Source organism: Thalassophryne amazonica, chromosome 9 (genome assembly GCF_902500255.1).
Source record: "Thalassophryne amazonica chromosome 9, fThaAma1.1, whole genome shotgun sequence".
NCBI classification, from domain to species: Eukaryota; Metazoa; Chordata; class Actinopteri; order Batrachoidiformes; family Batrachoididae; genus Thalassophryne; species Thalassophryne amazonica.
Genome location: NC_047111.1, coordinates 14,828,654 through 14,847,979, shown reverse-complemented (window position 1 = coordinate 14,847,979; position 19,326 = coordinate 14,828,654).

The window sequence follows — 19,326 nt, the reverse complement described above, 5'->3', positions numbered from 1 at the left end:
CTTCTTGGGAAATAAAAAGGATGTTACTATACTGCAAACTCTAAATGTCCAACTACCAAAAACATGAAGTCCAGTTTCTTCTGACTCAGTTTCCAGATGTTTTTGTGTGTTTTGGAGTGTCATACGCTGCCTTCTGCCTCTTCTTATTGAGGTTATCTTTTTATGTTTTTTTTTTTAACTGCAAACTCTTTTGATTCATGCAAGCTAATGAAGTAAAAGCATGAAAGTAGCAAATATGTCAGCATGTCTGCTGAAGGTGGGACCGTCCCAACAACGTAGGAGGTGGTGGAGTCAAGAGTTTGAGAGGGGAACGGATGGCGATTGGTTCATGAAAATTCAGTAAGGTATATCATATATTATATTCCAATTCTAAGGTGGAAGTATGCCAGCATGCACAGATGCAAAAGGCGGACTGTTCAGTCTATGACACCAGGACTTCGGTAGCTGGAGCCGGGGCCGCTTAAGTCCGAGTTCACGGGGTTATTGGGGCATTGCTGTGGGGATCGATCCCCCCTTATAAACCACCCCTTAAGATGTAAGGGGTGGTTTGTGCCTGCAGTAAGCAAACAAACATTTCGTTATTGGTGAACGCCTGATGTTCAGGATGAATCTGGATTTTCTTCAAAACAAGCAGCGACGGCTTTGGCCGCCACCAGAGCTGGACTTTGGAAACGAAGAAACTCATTTCTAGCTCCACTTATGTTTAACCACATCTGCTCCTAATTTCATCACCCATCCAATATCCACCAGCTATGCACTAGGTGGCAGTGTTCAGCATAAGGCAGATAAACAATGTTCCATGTTGTCCAACCAGTACATGAACACATGACCTATTTCACAATGTTTTGCAGAATCCAAGAAAATCCACTGATGGAGGTGAAGTGGTCTGAGGTCTGAGTCTTCGGCCTCTGAGATCCAGAGACAGCTGATAAGAGCTCATGAGGTCAAAGGTCAGAAGTCTTTGGTGATGCTGATAACTTTGCAGGAGAATGAAGGTCGAAGTCTTCATGGTCTTGGTGCTCCTGTCTTACTGTATGGTTATGAAACATGGACGCTAACCAGTGAGGGCTGGACGTCTTTGGTACCAGGTCTCTTTGGAGGATGAATGGACTGAATTTATACAGCACTTTTATGCTCAAACTGCGCTATTGTGATGCTTCACATTCACACACAGGCTCACACACCTTATAAAGGTGCTCAACTGCACTCCAGGACCAACTAGCAGATTAAGGACCTTTCCCAAGGGCCCTTTGTGATTTTCCGGTCTAAAGGGGGTTCCTCTTTGGGTCCCGATGGAATGACTTTGTGTCAAATGAATGGTTACTTAGTGAAATTCAGAGGAGGAGGATCACTGACGCTGTGAGGGAACATCAGCTATGACGTTTTGTCCACCTGTTGTGTTTCACTGGATATGATGCAGCATTCAGGTGCCTCAGTGTGGAGGACCACAGCAGCTGCAAAAGGCCCACATTTTACCTGACTGTGGCACATGGTTACTTTGGAGCAGTGGGCATGCCTGGGTGGTTGCCATTCAGAAAAAAAGCTCTTTCTTGGATGCATGCTGTAACACAAGTGCATGCTCCTAGACCTCACCTGATGTAACCTGATATGTCCTGATGTAACCTGACCTGACCTGATGTAACGTAACCTGATATAACCTGACCTAACTTAACCTGATGTAACGTAACCTGATATAACCTGACCTAACTTAACCTGATGTAACCTGACTTGACCTAATGTAATGTAATCTGACATAACCTGACCTGACCTGATGTAACATAATCTGATATAACCTGACTTGACCTGATGTAACGTAACCTGATATAACCTGACGTGACATCTGGTAAATTACACTGAAATGGACTCATTTTAACAACTTCCAATAAATTCATAAAAAAAAAAAAAAAAAAAAAAAAAAAAAAAAAAAACACATGAAACACATTTCAATGTAACAACATGAATTTAGTGTGTAAAGATGATTCTTCACCCCACACTGCTGCTGCCATAAATCCATTAAATGTCTCAGATTAAAAAGCTGTTTACTGTGTTTTTTTCTGCACTGAAGACAAATGATGTGTTCAGGTGACACTTTCACTTTCTGTTCCTGTGGCTATTGATGTAACTTTTAATCTGCAGTCATTTGATTTTAATCTACAGAAACCTGATACAGTAACGAATACATAAAACTGCAGAACTTGGGGGAAGCAGAATGGCGTTTCATGGAATGACCAGCAGGGGTTGTCTTATTTTATAAAAATTTGTAGTCTCAGTGTGTCCTTTAGGAGCGTTTTAATTGACTTTTAAACTACATTCTGCTGGATGTAAAAATTCATAAAAAAAATCATCTGTCTGAAATTTGAAATGAGTTATACTCAGAGAACGCACACAGCGGCGGTTGGCTTCATCCCAAAGGACAATTCCGGTATACATTCCCATGATGCTTCATGGCTACAATCTGTAATACAACTGATCTCTGTGATGTCTGCAGGAATTTTAAACGCGTAACCACTGTAAAGTTTTTAATTTCAAAACTGGGACAAAAAGCAAGTTTTTTTTTAAATTATTTTTATGTATTGTTTTACCAAACTATAATGTGGTTTGGTCCGAGCTCAACATACTGCCCCTAATGGTGTCTTCAGCGTGTGTCCCTGTTTCCATAGAAGTCTCGTATGAAATAAACAAACAGCACCACTGTGGGCATCTTCGCCTCAAAACATGAAACACTTTCTGATGGTAATTAGCCCCCTGGGGCGCGGCAGAGCAGCAACCTAATGGCTGTTTACTGGCGTTCGGAGGATAACGCTGATTACGGGAGGTGGTAATCAACACCTGTGGGAACAAGTCTCACCTCACTGCAAAGTTTTGTCTGCTGACTTTCCAACACGCTCAAAGAAATCACTTCAAATCCCATGAAAAAAGTTCTTACATCAGCCAAAACACAAGAGCCTATGTGTTTGAGTGCTCATTCTGACGGGGTCCTCTGAGGACACTTTGCATCAGGAAGACCTGGTTTGTTCATTCATACGTGTGAAAATGGCTTTAGATATATCCTTTGAGCAACATTCACAAAAAACCCCCACAAACGCAAACTATCGACTTCGTCTGAGTTGACATGGTTTGAACAGTGACGCCCATCGTGACGCGCTGCTCGAACGCGGTCACCTTCATCACGTCTTCAGCCAGAGTCTAAAAACAAATGTAACATTTAGATAAATACAGATAAAACTTCTTCGTGTTTATCAGCAGATAGCAAACCAGCTTTAGAGGTGCATATGTTACACCCTGAAAGGGGGAAATATCAATAAAGACGCTCAGACACGATGTTCCCTCTCTGGCAGCTTCATTGAGAATGAACATTTGTTTCAAAAATTATTTACAAATATACAAAAGTTCCACATTCATTCTGTCCTTTAACAGGTAAATATGTTTTTCTTTAACAGTGAAGCAGTTTAAGTTTTCTACTTTCTGCTCAACAGGTTAACTGAAATACCACAGGCAAAAACTGTGAAATTGTCCTTTACAATAATGAACAACTTAAATTATTCAAAATGAAATGTGTCCTAAATTAATAAAGTATGTTTTAACATTTGTCTCTTTGTTAAATTCTTTAAACAGTCACTCGGTGAAATAAACCCACAAATGCTGTGATAACTATAAAAACACACGGTAGCAGCAGCATACCATAAAACAAACACAGTCCAGCGTCACGTGTTTAACGAGGTGCTGCTCCGTGCGTCCACGAGGTGGATGAAGTTAAGCTAACTACCTCAATAGTACATCAGTTAAGGATTAAAACATAAGAAAAACCTAAAACATGCTCAAAATGTGGTCAACATCTTCATAAAACACATACAGAATGACCCAGAGAGCATAAACACTTTTTACATACCTGAAAGGAGGAAATATCAATAAAGACGCTCAGACACGATATTTCCTCTCTGGCAGCTTCATTGAGAATGAAGCATCGTGACCGCGAGCTCCCTCTCCTGGTCCCTGCAGGCATAACTAATCAATCACCATCAATCTCTCTGAAGGCTCAACAGGTGGATCCCAGATAAAATAACCTGACCTGTATATTTATGGCCATTTTAACCTTGTTTTAACCCATTTTTAGCTCTTTCCTAGCACTTAACATTTTAACAGCTCTCACAGTTTTAATGTAATTCAAAATGAATTTTAAAATCATTAATGATGAAAGAGTCTTACATTTCAGGCATTCATTCATACATTAACTCCCAATTTTACTGTTTTAACTGACTGATTTTAATTGTGTATTCTAAAACTGCTTTTAATGACTGTTTTGCTGCCTCATGAAATTATCAATATCAATTATCGGTTTCTTAATAAAATTAATCTATCACACATAGCGCCACCTATTATATTGCATGGAATCATGACTTTGATTATTCTAAGTCAATACAACACAGAACAAATTAAAAATAAATCATTAAAATGTACTAAAAAAATATCTGAACTCTATTTACAAAGTTGAAACTTTATTTTTTTAGACATATTACCAAATATAGGTGGCGCAGTGGCTTAGTGGTTAGCAATGTTTCTTCACAGCGAGAAGGTCCTGGGGTCACTTTCCACCTTGGCCTTTCTGTGTGGAGTTCACATGTTCTGCCCAGGGGTTCCAGCTTCCTTCCAAAGACAAAGCAGTGCTTCAATCTGCTGCTTCGTTGGTTCTTTGTTTCATTTTGCTTTATCTTAATTTTCCCCCACTAAAACCCTAAAGCGCATATGTTTGTGAGTAATATTTACCTTTTTTATGTTGAACCGACCTGTTATGGTCTTCTGAAACAGTTGATAGATGTATTTTATAACTTAAAAACGGGACCGATGCTAACGCGTTAGCATGTCTGTGGCATTTTCAATGTTAAAGTTAACATTAAGCAGTTGCAGCTGTCAAGCGTTTGTTGTCGTAAAAGAGTCAAATGTATTACAAATTGTAATATTTTTTAATTTATTTTTGTTTATATATTAATAATCTAATGATTAGTTATTATATACAATTTTAGAGAAAAAGACAAAAAGAACCTGCATAGAAACACAACAGAAAATATAAAACCAACTAACAATGAACATACATAAATAAATACATACATACATACAGAAATAAATAAGTGTTTCCTGTGAACACCTAGTGACTCTTACACCTCCATTTCATCCCTGTCTTATTTAAGTTTAATGACAGTTTCTTTCGGTCAAATCATATTTTCAGTGTGTTAATTTCTTCAGTGATTTCCTCCAGAACTATCTGCCAAGCTAGAAAACTGCTGCATGCTAGTAAGAGCAGAATACTACTGGAATGAATTTGAATAAGGAAAGTTGGGGGTTTTTTTTCTCACTAAATGGATGCTGCACTCACTGCAGTTTATTGTCTGGAATAGTCCCAGATTGCATTTCAGAGCTTCTAGCATTCAAACATTTTCGTGCACGTGTTGTTGGGGGGTAATTTTGGGTTTCAGCTTTTTTTGTTTTTCACCACTTTCATCCCTGAATATGTCAATCATGAGTCACTTTTGTGCAGATTAAAGTCACTATGATCTGGTACTATATAAATATAATTATAAGTGAATAGTATATTGATGTGTATGTCTGTGTGTTGACATGTAGTAGTGAATTTATATTTATGTAAATATGACTGATTAGAATTGTTGGACTTGTACTAGCAGGGGTGGGCGCTAATAAGCTTTGCTTCAGCCCACACCCTTTCGGACTCACTAGTTTTGTCTGTTTGTTTGTGGAATTGTTCATTTTTTCTATTTGAATATTTTGTGTGCCGAATTAAAAAACTTTGTCACTTGTCACTTGTCACTATCTGGGACTCCTGTCTTGTTGAGAGAAAGAAATGAGAATTGTCCTCCGTTCTGTTCACACAGCTCCAAACGCTGCATGGCTCTCTGCCGAGTCAAGTAAGAATGATAGAGTCCAGTCGGAAATAATAACTTCAAAGCGAAACACTGTTTTGTTTATTTTTATTTATGTCCAGAGATCAAGGATACAGTGACCAATTTCATATTTATTTAGTTTAAGACTCAATGAAATACATAGAAAACCTGTAAAGTCTACTTTTAGTACAAAATTCACAAGAGGTATCGATAAGGGAATTGATAAGGAATCAGATCGATAAGCAGAATCGATAATGGCATCGTTATTGATAAAATCTTACCAATACCCATCCCTATGAGCGTCACCAGTGTTTCGCTGATTATCACCTTGTTTCTGCTTCAAACTGCCTCCAGTCATCATCTATCTCAGTGACAGATATCTGAAGCTTTTGTACAACAATCATTTCAACATAAATTCAGCATTATTTCATCATAAAAGATGGAGGAAGCGATCAGAGCGCCACAGCAGCCAGAGGAGCTGCTGCTGCGTTCACTGCACCTCCGTCATTTCAAAGCATCAGTAGCGACCCACTGATTATCACCTCGTTTCTGTTTCAAAATGACTTTATAATGATTTAAGAGGTTTTACTTTGTCATCTGCTGGTTAATAATCACATTATTCCCTTTGATCACTTTGGGTGAAGAGAGTCAGACTCAGAGAGTCAGACTCAGATGAGCTGCTGTGGTCTCAAATGACGCATGCGCAGTGAAGGCAAGCAGACCAATTTTTAGGGGGGGACCGTTCGGTCTTTGACACTGGTTTGGTGAACTGGTGAGTCGTAATTAACTGTAAATGTGTTTCTAAACACTGAGCAAAATTATAAACACAAACACTTTAAATTTTAAAATACTTTACGAACAGTGCAGTAAAAGATTCCTTTTTTTCTGAGAGTACAACAGGATGATTCTTACTGGTTTTAATGCATAAAAGTGTTTAGACCCATGCAACGGTTTGCCACGCCCTTTTGGAGACATTGCTCCCTCCAGACAGGTGTGCCATGTTGTAGCACTTTTGAAAGAAGTTGAGCAACACAGATAATTCTTGTACTGGGACGATAAAAGGTCAACCCAAAATGTCCTTAAATGTCAGCGGTTACGGTCATGGGGGATCGCCCTATTGCCCCATTGCTCAGTGCTGAGATGTCGACAACTAGCAACAGTGTCCATGAGGGGACAGGCTGATGGTGGTCAAATGGTTAAGCATTGGACTTGAGACCAGAAGATCCTTGGTTCAAACCCCCATCTGGCCAGAAAATTCATTTAATTTAGAAACCACTGCCTACTAAATCAAAGCATAAGTCTTACTGATTTAAAACATAAAATGTGGCTCTTTAATTTTATTGTATGTTTGCTTTTATTCTCATTTAACTCAGCCACATGGGGTGTGCAGCCAGAACACTGAGTGCCCCATCCCAAGCCCGGATAAATGAGTAGGGTGGTGTCAGGAAGGACCCAGCCTCGACCGATCCAGTTTGGAAATTTGATTTGTACTCTGCATCTTTATTTTGGCTTAACAATGACCACCACTGGTGCTGTTGCACAACAGGGTGCCGGCTGATGATGAATATCATCACTGCATATGCCCCTCATATGTGATTTGGCGCAAGTTTGACGCCGGATGTCTTTCCTGACGCAACTCCATATCAGAGGTGGGGTTTGAACTGGGAACCTTCCCCACTGAAACCAAGTGCACTAAACACTAGGCATCTGCTCAGTGCTCCTTTACCACATAGAAACACTTCAGTTTTTATGTGGTAGTACAGTATTTTAGGTTTAAATAAATAGGTAAAAAATGCACAACAAGATCCTCTGCTGAGGTGCATATGCAGAAATAGTAACTCAAATATAAAGAAAAAGCATAGCACACTCAAAATATTGATGTCCTGCTGCTGTTTTATTTCATAATAATGTTTTGGCCAAAGGCCTTCGTCAGATTGCAGCTTCAGTTGGACCAAGTGTTGAACACTTGGTCCAGCATTAATCAGTACTATGACGCTGATTAAGATGTTGATTTGTTGAACCTGTGTTAACCTAAGTGGAGTATGTGCGCATTCACATAAAAGGGGCAGGTTGCAGCACACGTCATCATTTTTCAATGATGGCGCGGTCGCCTTACTTTACCGAAGATGAATGCACGATTTTTATGCGGAGCTACGAGGAATGTAAATTAACGTTAAGGGGGAAATCGAACACATCGTCTGCCAATAAAGCAAGACAGGCTTGTTGGCAATGTATTGCTGATCAGGTAAATGCGTAATTGTTCTCCAAATCTGTTACAGATGATTAACCTGTGGAATGTCTGATATGCGTAGAAAAATGCCCCTCTTTCATTAATTATGCCCAGATGCAACACGATTCAGACGTGGCCATAGGCCTACTAATAAATGTTAGGTTAATTTAATGTTTCCTGAATAGGCTACCTTGACTGTATGATTGCTATTCCTAATCCTGTCAATATTTCAGATGCAATAGCAGTGCCAAACGCACCTGGCAGCAGGTGAAGATGAAATATAAAAACATCCTTCAGAACGGTAGGTTTATATTCATAGCTTGATAAGCCCCACTTCGCCTAATTAATGGACATGCATTAGACCTATTTTGATATTAGTAATTACCCGAGATTGCATACAACCCTTCTTTGATTTGCATTGCGGATAAATGGCCAGGGAAAACGACAAATGCATCCAACAGTTTAGATAGAGCAAGTACTACCTTGCGAATCATACGACGTACAGTATTCTTGCTCAGATGTTCAGCATCACCGATGGAATACATAAATTGTCCACTGGCAGAATATCTAAGCGCAAGGCACATTATCTGCTCAATCGTTGGGGCATTGTTACACTGTAAAAAATGACTTGTTTTTACAGGAAAACACTGGCAGCTGTGGTTACCAGGGAATTCCTGTAAAACATACAGCAGCACAGTAGATAACATTACAGACATAATATGTATATGGATTTACAGTGAATGAACCACGGCTGACTCACATTAAAGGAACTGTTAAATCTACAAACAAGAGCTCTCTTTTTTTTGTACATTTAACCGCTGTATTTTTTACAGTGGTGACCACACCTGCCATTGTTTTCCTGTAAAAACAACAGTCTTTTATTACAGTGTACGATGGATGATGTTACAGACTTCTGGCCCGATCAGCTGACAAAGATAACGAATTCCCTCGGCTGAGGATCTATATCATTCATAGAGAATATCGTCCGGGTATGTCAGCGGATTCTGGCGGTCTTTAAAAACCCTCGCCCTGCGAAGAGAGCCCCCACAATTTGTGCCCCAATATCAAACGGATCATCCAGGTAGGCCAGCATTGTCTTCGGAGTGATGCAGGTGGATGGACAGTACTTATAAAGGGAGTGGTTAAGCGAGAACCTCACGCTAATCCTAGAACATAACCTGCTCGGAGCAGGTTTGGTGCAAAGCGTAAGTTGCCATGGCAGCATGCCTCGATCAAAACCTATCCACCTTTCGTAGTACGGGTTAACCGGGAAGTTACTCCACACGTCATCAACTTACTCCCGAAGTTACCCTGATAAGCCAGAAACCCCGCTTCGTAGTACAGGCCCCTGGTCTGCACGTTGTCTGTTGTCCTGTCTGATGTGTGTTTGTAGGTGTGTCCTTGTCGTTTGTGCTCCCTCACAGCTGTTCCACATTCCAATCATACCACCTGTGTCAGGTTTTGCCCCTGCTTGATCCTCGCCCATTATGTTTTGTTGTCAGTCTCTTTATTGATTTCCTTTTGTCTGCTTTTTTGACCATCTGGTTAATTTGCTTTTGTCACAGCTGCTTGTTTTCTGTTCCTCACACTTCAGCCAATTCCTGAGTTCCATTCTGGTTTAGTTTAGTCTTTGAGCCACCATCTTTGATTTTTGTTCATCATTGCTTTTGTGACAGCTTGTTTTCTGTTCATCATACTTCAGCCACTTGTTAAGTTCCGTTCTGGTTTAGTTTAGTTTTGATTCACTGTGTCACTAAGTTTATTTGTCGGGTTTACCACATTTGTCTTCAGTTATAATATTCATGTCAGTTCCGTTCTAGTTTTAGCTTTTGATTTTCTAGTTGCCTAATTTGATTCTGTTCATGTTTAGTTTCAGTGCAGTCTTTGGATATTTTAGGATTGTTAGTCATGTCCATGTTGTCTCTGCACTCCTTTATCTCAGTTCTCATGCGTTCACCTCCAGTTTCATTTGGATGACAGTCATGTCCTCAGATCACTCCACTCTTGTCCATCACCTTCTCAGCTCTGTTGGCCAGGCCCAGTTTTGTTTGTCACCTCCTTGTCCACCTGTCACAGCCTTCTCTTGTCTCTTAGCCTCTCCTCTCTGTCAGGCCACGCCCTCCTCCTGCCTGCACACCACACCTGCTCCATATCACTTCCGAATGAATTCAGTGTATTTAAGCTCTGCAAGTTTTCTCTTTTCCTTTGCTTGCTCGTTGATGTTGTTATCTTCGTTCTGGCCCTCTCGTCACAGTTTCTTGCTCTCACGTTTTGCTCGACCTTGCTTGTGTTCTGGATCTGGATTTTGTCTTTGCCCATGTTACATTGTTTTGCTGTGTTATTGAACCTGCCAGTTTTTTGACGACGCCTCTGCTTATCACCTGCCTGTACCTCCGCAACGCTGACTGCCATTCTGTTTACCAGACCCTGCCTAAATTATCGATAAAGCCTTTTTCTTAATCCACCACCTGCCTGTGTGTCTGCATTTGCTCCCTACCACCTGCTGTGTCCTGACTACCTGTGAATCATGACAACCTGTTGCTCATCTACTCATCTCAGGGTCTATATTTACCACATGAGGTGGAATACTTCTCATTTAGACCTATTTTTGCTCTAGACCTCTATACGTATGCTTGAGGCCATGTAAATGATCATTGAACCATGGCGACTATATGTTTGGGGGGGCTCGTTTCAGTGTCGGTGGAGCGATCATGTCCAATGTGCTTGTGAGCGCTGAGTGAAACCTGTCAATAAGACTATTGACTGATATCAGACAGTCTGGCTCCAAGTTCATTTGGAATTTAGGAGTTGATGTGATGCTGTGATGATGTGTCTCATCCCAATGGACAAGGCCATGAGAATATAACGAATTTTATCAGCACGGGTTGTCAAATTAGAGATAAACTCACCAAAATCATCTAAGAATTCAGAATATGGGCCCAGGGGTCTATACACGGTGACATGGCAGCACGGTGCCTTCGTGGTTAGCACTGGTGCCTCACAGCAAGAAGGTCGTGGGATCAATTCCCGCCCTTTCTGGTTGGGGTTTGCATGTTCTCCCTGTGTCTGTGTGGGTTTCCTCCCACAATCAAAAACATGCTTATTTATGGTCTGTTCCTTTCTCTGCCCCAGACCAAGGCAGCGTCTCTATATCTGGAGTTGGTCCCCGGGGGCTGGACTGTGGCTGCTCACTGCTCCTAGTGGTTGGATTTTGTCTAACTGCAATTAGAATGGGTTAAATACAGAGGACAAATTTTGTTGTGTATATATATGTATGTACAATGACAATAAAGGCACTTTACTTACTTACAAGGTAACATGTTTGAATTTTACAACTCCCATTCCAGTGAATTTGGGACATTGTATAAAATGTAAATAAAAACAGAATACAATGATTTTCATTCATTTTTCATTCATTTAAAAGAAAAACAGAAAAGCAAAAAACAAAAGCACCACAATACCAGAATGAAAAGGAGCAGAAAGAAGAACAAGTCTCATGATTTCTGCCCCTTTTAACAATACAATCTTTCAATATACAGCATCATAGTCAACATTATTTAACAGATTGCATTTCTTTAACTTGTCACATACCACTGACCCATTTCATAATTATGACCATTAATTAATAGATTACATCACTGACAGGTTACATTTAAACTTAAGACACTCCAAACATTATTAACAGTTTACTTTTTTTTTTTGACTTTCTTGCAGCCCACTGACTTACTTCATAGTTTCATACTTACTTAATACATCTAATTTAATATGTTTTTTAAATAATTTAAGCGACCTTAATTCTTTAATTTCTTTATTAAGATTGTTCCATAATTTGACACCATTTACTGCAATACTCCTTTCCTTTACTTTGGTTCTAAATCTTGGTTTTTTAAAGACTTCTATTCCTTTCAATTTATAACTACTTACTCTTTTTTCAAACATATTTTGAATGTTTGTTGGTAAAGTATTTTTATTAACTTGGTACATCGTTTGTAATATTTTCAAATCAACTAAATCATGAAATTTAAGTACCCTATACTTAATAAACAATGGATTAGATGGATCTCTAAAACCACTGTTACTAATCACTTTTAAAGCTCTTTTCTGCAAAATAAATAAAGGTTGTATATAGGTTGTATATGTTGATCCCCAGATTTCTACACAGTAAGTTAAATATGGGACAATCAATGAATTGTACAATGTTAATAAACCATAACTATTTAATGAATATTTTACTTTATGCAAAACAGCAATGGCTTTCGCTATTTTTCCTTTTATGTAATTTATGTGTGACTTCCATGTAAGATCTTCATCAATCATGACTCCTAAAAATTTCATTTCTTTTACCCTTTGTATATCCATTCCATCTATTTGTAATGACACATTATTTTCTTTCGCTCTATCATTAAACAATATGAAATTGTCTTATTAATATTTAGTGACAATCTGTTTATATCAAACCAATGTTTAACTTTTTCCAACTCTGTATTTATCACTTGTGCTACTTCCTGTATATCTGATCCAGAGTAAAACAGCGTTGTATCATCAGCAAATAAAATGCTGCCAAGCACATTGGATACATTCACAAAATCATTGATATACAAAATAAACAGTTTGGGTCCAAGTACCGATCCTTGTGGTACTCCATAAATAATGTTACACAATACTGATTTGGTATTATTTATCTGAACAAACTGTTTTCTATTTTCTAAGTAGCTTTTTACCCACTGATGTGCAACACCTCTTATTCCATATTGTTGTAACTTGTGGAGCAATCTTGAGTGGTCTATAACATCAAAAGCCTTTTTCAGGTCAATAAAAATACTTACAAAATAATCCTTATTATCTATTGTTGTTGATATTTTCTCTATTAGTTCCATAATTGCCATAGCTGTCGAATGTTTTGTTCTGAATCCATACTGAGCATTATTTAAAATATGATGTTTCTCAATAAATTTATCCAATCTTGTTACAAAAACTTTTTCCATAATTTTAGAAAACTGTGGAAGCAATGATACTGGCCTGTAATTAGAAAAATTATGTTTGTCTCCATTTTTATATAATGGGACTACCTTAGCAATTTTCATTTCATCTGGAAAAACCCCAGTTGACAGAGACAGATTACAAATATAAGTAAATGGTTCAATAACAATTTCTATTATACTTTTTACAGTCATCATGTCTAAATCTTCATGGTCAGTTGATCTTTGCTTACAGTTTTTTACAATATTCTTATTTCATCTTTTTCCACATTGTCCAGGAAAATACTATTGACCGTATTTACCAATGTACATAATTTATCTTCTATTATTGGTTTATTTCCCACCAGACTTGACCCTACATTTGAAAAATAATCATTAAACCCATTTGCAACTTCTTTTATATCATATATCTCTTTATTTTCCTTAACAAAGTAATTTGGAATAGTTTCTTTCGTTCCATCACTATCAATCACACTTTTTATAATTCCCCATGTTACCCTCATATTATCTTTACTCTTATTTAGTTTTTCACTGTAATAATCTTTTTTTTGTTTCCTAATTATTGTTAATAGTTTATTTTTATATTTTTTGTATTTATGTTCTGATTCCTTTGTTTGCAATTTTAAAAAGCACCTGTATAAATAGTTTTTCTTTGCACAAGCATTTTTATTCCCTTTGTCAGCCATGGTTTATTTACTCTTTTCTTACTAATTTCAATTAATTTACAATTTTTATTGTATGATTTCATCAATATTTTCATAAATGAGTTATATGCTACATTAACATCACTGACATAAACTTCTTCCCAGTTTTGATTTTTAAGGTCATATTTTAATGCCTCTAAGGCTTTTACTGACTTATCTCTTTTAAAGTTTATATCAGTTTTTTTGTTGTACCTATTTTTATATTTAAATATTGAAAAAATTGGTAAATGGTCGCTAATATCTGTCATGAAGATCCCATTCTTGATAATTTCATCTGTTCTGTTTGTAAATATATTATCAATTACCGTTGCACTTTGCGATGTAATTCTGGTTGGTTTTGTTATCAAGGGGAATAACCCCAAACTATACATTGTATTCACAAAATCACTTAATCTTTGGCAGCTGGAGCTTTCTATGTTAATATTAAAGTCCCCACACATAAAAAGTGTTTTGTTTTTAATTTGATGGAATAATTCAATTATTTTATCTGTAAATTTCACAACACAAGAATTTGGTGCTCTGTATACACAACTAATTAAAATATTCTTAGATGTTTCATGTACAAGTTCCACTGTTACAATTTCTATGACATCATTCATAATTGTCATTTCTTCAACAATTGTACACATCAGATCTGTTTTTGTATACAGAGCAATACCACCGCCTTTTTTATATCTTCTGTTTACAAAATACAGCTCATATCCCTCCATTTGAACTTCATCCATGAGATCATCTTTAAGCCAAGATTCAGTGATTGCTGTTGGGAAGGTGTCGTAGCACGGACCCACAACAGGGGGCGCAAATGAACGGACAATGAGTAAGCCAAAAGGTAACAATTTAATGTTGTGATAATACACAACTAAATGTGTCGTAATTCTCACAGTCAATAAACACCAGGTGACGTGTGGGCAGGCTCGAAGATAGAAGACGCCCGACGAGAGAGAAGCCGCGTCCCACACGGCCTCCACCACCAACGGTCTGAAGAACACCGGAGCCGCCAAGTCCCGAGTCCCCAGGTGGCCTCTGTCTTCGGCTGTCGACCCTGGTACTGCTGGCAGAAAACAGAAAGATGATGTATGAGTGTGAGTCCGCACACTCAGTAATTTACAGTCCAAACACAGTTGGGAGGGAGCACCTCCACCTCCAAATCACACACACTCGTGCAGCTCCTGGTCAACCACTTATCGGTTTTGGGGTGTGAGGCAAAGCCGTCGCAGTCACACCAAACGCCAAAAATCCCAGATAAGGAATACCAACAGGAAAAACAGCTGCAAAACAGATCAGATTATTATTCGCAATAATCACAGCAGAGAAGTGTACCTTGGTACTGGTAGTCGATTTCTCGGCGGGGAGGTGGAGTTGCAGTCCGGCTTTTATGGTAGTGATGATAACGAGTGACAGCTGGTGCAGAGGATGAGTGACAGCTGTCACTTCTTCTGGGTCTGGCGCCCTCTCGTGCTTGGAGCCCGCACTCCAAGCAGGGCGCCCTCTGGTGGTGGTGGGCCAGCAGTACCTCCTCTTCAGCGGCCCACACAACAGGACCCCCCCTCAACGGGCGCCTCCTGGCGTCCGACCAGGCTTGTCCGGATGTCTTGTGTAGAATTCGGCCAGGAGGGCCGGGTCCAGGATGAAGCTCCTCTTCACCCAGGAGCGTTCTTCAGGTCCATACCCCTCCCAGTCCACCAGATATTGGAAACCCCGGCCCTTACGACGGACGTCCAGGAGCCTGCGGACTGTCCAGGCAGGCTCCCCGTCAATGAGCCGGGCAGGAGGCGGCGTAGGTCCCGGAGTACAGAGGGGCGAGGTGTGGTGTGGTTTGAGACGGGAAACATGAAAGACAGGGTGAATCCGCAGTGAAGCCGGGAGTTGAAGCTTCACTGCGGCCGGGTTGATGATCTTGAGGATACGAAAGGGTCCGATGAATCTGTCCTTTAGTTTTGGGGAGTCGACACACAAAGGGATGTCCTTGGTCGAGAGCCACACCTCCTGCCCGGGCTGGTATGTTGGGGCCGGGGAACGTCGGCGGTCCGCATGGGTCTTGGCCCTCGTCCGGGCTTTTAACAGGGCAGAGCGGGCGGTCCGCCACACCCGGCGGCACCTCCTGAGGTGGGCCTGGACCGAGGGCACACCGACCTCTCCCTCCACCAGCGGGAACAATGGGGGCTGGAACCCCAAACAAGCCTCAAAAGGGGAGAGGCCGGTAGCAGACGAGACTTGGCTGTTATGGGCATACTCGATCCAGGCCAGATGGTGACTCCAGGCCGCCGGGTGCGCGGAGGTGACGCAGTGAAGGGCCTGTTCCAACTCCTGGTTAGCCCGCTCTGCCTGGCCGTTGGTCTGGGGGTGGTACCCGGACGAGAGACTCACGGTGGCCCCCAGCTCCTTACAGAAACTCTTCCACACCTGCGAAGAGAACTGGGGACCACGATCTGATACAATGTCCGATGGTATCCCATGCAGCCGCATGACGTGGTGGACCAGAAGGTCTGCCGTCTCCTGGGCTGTCGGGAGCTTCGGGAGGGCCACGAAGTGGGCCGCCTTGGAGAACCGGTCCACTATCGTGAGAATAACGGTGTTGCCCTGGGACGGCGGGAGGCCCGTGATGAAGTCCAGGCCGATGTGAGACCAGGGGCGATGAGGCACCGGCAGGGGCTGGAGGAGTCCCGTCGTCCTCCGATGGTCTGCCTTGCCCCTGGCGCAGATGGTACAGGCCTGGACGTAGTCCCGGACGTCGGTTTCCCAGGGACGCCCACCAGAAGCGCTGCTGGACTACTGCCACGGTCCTACGCACTCCGGGATGACAGGAGAGCTTGGATCCGTGACAGAAGTCCAATACGGCAGCTCTTGCCTCTGGTGGGACGTACAGTCTGTTCTTGGGGCCAGTCCCCGGGTCCGGGCTCCTTGTCAGGGCCTCCCGGACGGTCTTCTTCACGTCCCAGGTGAGGGTGGCCACGACAGTGGACTCGGGGATGATGGTCTCGGTGGAGTTCGACAGCCCCGCTTTGGCTTCTTCGTGTACCCGGGACAATGCATCTGGTTTTTGGTTCTTGGTCCCGGGGCGATACGTGATCTGGAAGTCAAAGCGCCCGAAGAACAGAGACCAGCGGGCTTGCCTGGGGTTCAGCCGCTTGGCGGTCCAGATGTACTCCAGGTTCCGATGGTCAGTGAAAACCGTGAAGGGCAACGATGCCCCCTCCAGCAGGTGTCTCCACTCTTCAAGAGCCTCCTTCACCGCAAGAAGTTCCCGATTGCCGACGTCATAGTTCCGTTCAGCTGGGGTCAACCTGCGGGAATAAAAGGCACAAGGATGGAGGACTTTATCAGCCTCCACGCTCTGGGACAGCACGGCTCCTATCCCTGAGTCAGAGGCGTCCACCTCTACTATGTACTGGCGATCAGGATCAGGCTGCACCAGAACTGGTGCAGTCGAGAACCGGCGTTTCAACTCCTGGAACGCGGCTTCGCACCGATCCGACCAGGCGAAGGGGACCTTGGTGGAGGTCAGGGCAGTCAGGGGGCTAACTACCTGACTGTAACCTTTAATGAACCTCCTGTCGAAATTTGCAAAGCCTAGGAACTGCTGTAGTTTCCTGCGGCTTGTTGGTTGGGCCAATCTCTCACCGCCGCAACCTTAGCCGGATCAGGGGCGACGGAGTTGGAGGAGATGATGAACCCCAGGAAGGACAAAGAAGTGCGGTGGAACTCGCACTTCTCGCCCTTCACAAACAGCCGGTTCTCCAACAACCGCTGTAGGACCTGACGTACATGCTGGACATGGGTCTCAGGGTCCGGGGAAAAGATGAGTATATCGTCCAGATATACGAAGACGAACCGATGCAGGAAGTCCCGCAAGACGTCATTTACCAAAGCTTGGAACGTCGCGGGGGCGTTAGTGAGGCCGAACGGCATGACCAGGTACTCAAAATGACCTAACGGGGTGTTGAATGCCGTCTTCCATTCGTCTCCCTTCCGGATCCGAACCAGGTGGTACGCGTTTCTAAGATCCAATTTTGTGAAAATTTGGGCTCCATGCAGGGGCGTGAACACTGAATCTAACAGAGGTAACGGGTATCGGTTGCGAACCGTGATCTCGTTCAGCCCTCTGTAATCAATGCATGGACGGAGTCCGCCGTCTTTCTTGCCCACAAAAAAGAAACCAGCACCCATCGGGGAGGTGGAGTTCTGGATCAGCCCGGCAGCTAAGGAGTCCCGGATGTAGGTCTCCATTGATTCGCGTTCCGGACGTGAGAGGTTGTACAGCCTGCTGGACGGGTACTCAGCGCCCGGGACCAAATCGATGGCACAATCATACGGTCGGTGCGGGGGAAGAGTGAGTGCCAGATCTTTGCTGAAAACGTCAGCAAGATCGTGGTACTCCTTTGGCACCGCCGATAGATTGGGGGGAACTTTGACCTCCTCATTAGCCGTAGTGCCGGAGGAACCGAGGATCCTAAGCACTCCCGGTGGCAGGTTTCGCTCCACTGCGTCACAACCCCAGACGGCCAATCAATCCGGGGATTGTGCTTCACCATCCATGGAAAGCCCAAAATCACTCGGGAGGTAGAAGGTGTTACATGGAACACTATCTCCTCCCTGTGATTCCCAGACACAACCAAAGTCACTGGTTGTGTCTGATGTGTGATTAATGGAAGCAGGGTGCCATCTAGTGCTCGCACCTGCAATGGTGCCGGCAGAGCCACCAGAGGGAGCCCTACTTCCTTTACCCATCTGCTGTCCAGCAGATTCCCTTCAGACCCTGTGTCTATCAGTGCTGGGGCATGAAGGGTTAAATCCCCACAAAGGATGGTTACTGGGATTCGTGCAGATTTGCGGGGTTTTCCCGCGTGCGTGTTATGACCCACCCTTAGCCCAGCTTCTAAGGACGGGCGTTGTAGTTTGACCGTTTTAGGGCAGTCCCTCTGCATGTGCTCGCAAGAGCCGCAGACGAAACACTCCCCGCGGGCCAGCCTCCTTTGTCTGATGTTTGATTTTAATTTGGCCCTGCTCGTGTCCCTAGCCTCCTCAGCAGGGGGAGCTGTAGCCACACGGAGCTCTCTGGCAGTGAAGCGTGGGGACGACGTCATCTTATCGGAACCGGAAGGGGGAGGGACGACTCGTGCCCGGTCACGCCTCCCGGCCTGCTCCCGACGATGCTCATTTAAACGGTTGTCTAAACGTATAACCAAATCGATCAGCCCGTCCAATTCCCGCGGTTCCTCCTTGGCCAGTAGGTGCTCCTTAAGGACCGGGGACAGTCCATTTACAAAGGCGGCGCGGAGCGCAACGTTATTCCAGCCGGACCTCGCTGCTGCGATGCGGAAGCCGACTGCATACTCGGCTGCGCTACGGCGCCCCTGTCTCATCGACAGCAGCACGTTCGAAGTGGTCTCGCCTCTGTTGGGATGATCAAACACTTGTTTGAATTCCCGTACAAACCCAGTATAAGACGTTAGGAGCCGTGAATTCTGCTCCCAAAGCGCCGTAGCCCATGCGCGTGCCTCTCCTCGAAGCAAATTAAT